The following is a 4542-nucleotide window of genomic DNA, read 5'->3' as shown; positions in this document are numbered from 1 at the left end:
TTGCAACTGGGGCATTCGGGCCCTCGTAGTTGCGAGTTGACGGTGGACTTGCAACTGGGACAATTACGAGACAAAAACAACATACAAGTTTCGAATCCACGTTCAAGTTGCAAGTGGCATCTAGCAAACACCAGCCAATTGCGAGTAGATGGTCATGTTGCAAGTGGCATGCGGGACCCACAGTTGCTTGTATTTCATCGGGGAAACCAAAGTTGCTTGTATTTACAAGGAAGTAATTGTGAACAAAAAAATGGAACCGATTTCATCGGCGCCGACATCCCTCCGCCCCGACCATGGGTTGCGCTTGGGTGTGTTGAGTTGTGATTGCACTTAGGTTGGGCCGGTGGCAACTACAATAAAAAAACTAACAAAAAATGGAAACCTATTGTATTGGCGCCGACAGCCCTCCCCCGACCCACCAGTTGCGGTCGCCTTATATATGTCTTGCGGTTGGGCTTGGTAGATGCGATTGTGCTCGGGATGGGCGCTTGCAACTACAACAAAAAAAACTAACAAAAAAATGGAACTAATTTCATTAACGCCGACAAACCCTCCACCCCGACGTCTGGTTGCACTTGGGTGTGCTAAGTTGTGATTGCGCTCTGCTTAGGGCGGTTGCAACTAAAAGAAAAAAACTAAAAAAATGGAACCGATTTCATCGGCGACGAGAAAAGCCCTCCGCCCCGACCCCGGTTGCATTCGCCTTATATGTCCTGTGGTTGCTGAGTTACAGTTGCGCTCGTGTAGGGCGGTTGCAACTACAACAAAAAAATTCTAACAAAAAATGGAACCGATTTCATCGACGCCCACAAACCTCCGCCCCGATGCCCGGTTGCGGTCACATTATATGGCTTTTAATTGCGCTTGGGTGTGTTGAGTTGCAATTGCGCTCGGGGTGGGATGGTTGCAGCTGCAAAAAAATACGTAACAAAAAAAGGAATCCGATTTCATCGACGCCGACAACTCCTCCCGTCTCAGCCCCCAGTTGCGGTCACATTATATGTCCTGCAGTTGCGCTTGGGTGTGTTGTGTTGCGATTATGCTCGGACTAGGTCGGTTGCAAGAACAACAAAAACCCCTAAACAAAAAACAAAAAAGATTTCATCGACGCCAACAAAAAGATTGGAGGACCAACAGAACGGCCGGATTCTTACTTCGAAAAATGCCGCCACCACCGATCTCCCGCAGCAGGCTCTTCCCGAGTCTCAGCCGCCACCAAAAAGACACAAAGAGAAATGAAAAAAGGGGTGATAAGACACGGGCTTCCTATATGCAACACAAGTGGGCTTTGTCAGCAAAAAAAGAAAAACAAGCACGCGACAAAAAAACAGGCCACGAGTGGGACAATAGATGGGCTGTGCCTCCCGTCGTTACGAAGCTCTCTACAGAAGGAAAACACGAATCGTGGCGCAGCTCAATCAAACGGCCAGAAAAGTGAATGAGACCAATTTGATTCTCGGCTGAACGAGTTTTAGCAAATCCGTAAAAACAAAGCCACAACCCACGAACCCACGTCCCATCCTTCATCTTCCCCGACCCCAAACAAAAGAAAGAAAAACAGCCCAACCAATCTCTCTCCCCTCTCGAGAAATTCGCCGCCGCTGCTCCCCTCATCGTCCTCTTGTGGTCATCGTGGCTTCGGTCCTGGCCGTGGACGTCGCCGCCGGCCCCGCACCCCCATCTGCATGCATGAGGACCATCTATTCTCCGTCTTTGTCCCTGTCGCGCCGCCGTCGTGTTGGTCACCGTCACGCAGCTTCTGTACGCTGCCCACCCCACTCTTCAGATCCACGGGTAAAGCGTGAGTGTCTACAATCTGGCACCGCCTTCCTCCAGCGCCCTATAGCTCAAGTTCTCCGGCGACGTCATCCGCAGCCCTCCACATGGATCTCTTATCCAGCTGTACTGTAAGTCGCAGTTCTCCTTCTTTTTTCTTCTCGTCATGGTAATGTGCTTGAAGGATCTTGATTATGGTCCTCTTTTTTAAAGTACTGCAATACTTCGTATGGCAACGAATTCCTTAAGTATTTAGACACAGTTCAGTTATTGTTTATGCAGGCTAATTGTTGTTGAGCCATCACTGGCGGGTTGACCGGCCTGATGCTTCCGCTGATATCTTAAGAATCTTGTACATGATATGAAAAATACGATTGATTCATCGAACAATGGATGAAAGCAAGTAGCTCTACAACTTTTGAACTGGCACTCTTCTGTATTTCCACTTGCTTTGATCGACAAAATAAGCCTAAGGGCAGCTTCAAGTTGATTTAGGCATGTATGGCGTACTGGCATGTATCATCACACACATGCAATGACAACCGGTCCGTATTTTTTCCTTCATTGCTTACTTTGGAAGTTGATTCTACAGTTTAAAACCTATCTTCACCTTTTGGCCTCTTCTCCATAGTGATTTGCTACAGGTCAATGGTTTTCACTGGTTTAGGTTGTATGGCTATATATTCATGGGATTTTTGATGCCTACCAATATTTCGCTTGTGCTACTTAAAAAGCAATTCATTGTTACCAATATATCTTTTACTGATGCCTCCAACAACTTAACTTTACAAATGAACTCATTTGCATACATTAACTGTTGTAGAATTCTTGCGCTAGAGGTTATGGTGCAATGTCGATCGGTGAGGGCGCCGGCCTCGACATCCCCATTGGCCTTGCCTCCTGTCCCCAATCCAGGAAAGACAGTGGTGGCACGGTCCAAGATCTGTGAGGGCGACAAGCGACTTGGTGCTGTGGCTGCGGACGAGGTTAAGAGCAGAGGCCACAGACGCCAGGAAAATGCTACCACAAGTGGAAAAGGCAGTTCACTCGATTTGTATCTCCCTCCCTCTATTCCTCTCTCGGGCTTTTTCTAATTGGTGGTGCTATGGAAGGAAGATGGATCTGAGCAAGAAGATGAGGTGGGAAGCGACCTGCGTGGTGTGCTACTTGTTGCTAACAGAAGCTCGCCTACAAGGGTCCCTTGTTTCTTGCTGATAATCCATGCTGATCATGTTGAATAAGAAAATATAGTCTTTGTTGTTTATTTTGTCATGTTTCTTTCAGGACGAGCAGGACCTCAAGAAGCCCAACGTCACACCGCCACGCGTCGTGAAGTTCGAGGTCGGCACCTGAGCGGGCACAACCTTGACCTACACCTCCGCCCTGATCTTCTCTCTGACGTCATCATCCTACCTGCAGCCAACTCCCCCTCCTACGCTCTGATCTCCTCCGGATGTGCTGCTCCATTCATCGTAGCTAGAAGGTAATAACTTATGAGCATGCCATCTCTCCCCCTCTCAGTTTCGACTTTGTGTTCTCTATTTTTCAGAGAATGTGGTATTGTGCAGAGTTTGTTTTTTCTGGAGAATGTGGTATTGTGGATTATGCTTCTTTTCATTAAATGTTGTACTTTAAAACAAATTCATGTGACTTCTTTAAAGGAAATCATGCATGGCACAACCGAGGTAATCAGTTCACTGAATTTCCTCTCCTGTTCTTTTTTGTGTTCTTTGTCATTTTCTATTATTGGAATAGTGAATTATCACTTTATTATGTTCTTCTCATCATTTCACTATTGATAGTGGTTGTTGCTCCGGTTGCTTTTGTTCTGACCATTTACACAAAGTACATCAAATAGGCACTACCGGAACAGGGCTCTAAGCTGACAGCCAAATATATGTCGACGGCTACCGTCGGCCTAGTCCGAGCTATGCCGACAGCTAGCTCCTGGCCGTCGGCGTACAATGGCCGTCGGGCTATCCACGTCTACGCCGACAGCAGCCGTCGGCACACAACAGTCGTCGGCTTATCCAAGACTACGCCTACAGCTCTCGTCGGCATATATAGGCCGTCGGCATAGATGCGGGCCCGCCGACAACGAGCATCACGGCCGGCTAACGACGTCAAATCTATGCCGACGGCCGTGACGGGCGGCCGTCGGCATAGATACGGGTGACACGTCACCGATCCAGAGCGCACCGACCAGGACCTATGCCGACGGCAACCGTCGGCATACCTAACACGTCATCGATCCGTGGCGCTGTCCATCTGCCCTGGCCGCAGACGGCTTTGCCGTCGGCATAGTTTTTTTTCCATATATTATTATTATTATTAAGCATACAGTATGTGTTAATAAGCATACATATAGATTGTGTTAATAAGCATACATATAGTATGTGTTAATAAGCATATAGTATGTTAATAAGCATATAGTATGTGTTAATAAGCATACATATAGTTTTTTTTCTTTTTCTTCACTGTTTTCTTTATTATTATTATTTAACTAACTTACATACCGTATGTGTTAATAAGCATGCATACATTATTTTTCGTTCTGTACAGAGCGGTGTGACCCCCTTCACGAACGGTGTCGCCGTCAGCCGGCAACTGGAATGGGGAACAACCGCATCGGGTCTATACGAAGGGGACTTTGCTCCAAGTGTTTATATATATCGGATGACCTACCACAACCGGGTGGTGTTGTGGCATGTCCGAAGAGGCGGCACACATCTCCGGGGCGTGGTCCCCCTAACGGACGGCGCCGCC

This window comes from Triticum dicoccoides, chromosome 1A (genome assembly GCF_002162155.2).
Source record: "Triticum dicoccoides isolate Atlit2015 ecotype Zavitan chromosome 1A, WEW_v2.0, whole genome shotgun sequence".
Taxonomy (NCBI): domain Eukaryota; kingdom Viridiplantae; phylum Streptophyta; class Magnoliopsida; order Poales; family Poaceae; genus Triticum; species Triticum dicoccoides.
The sequence above is the reverse complement of the archived record's forward strand: the minus strand, read 5'-3'. Positions refer to the sequence as shown.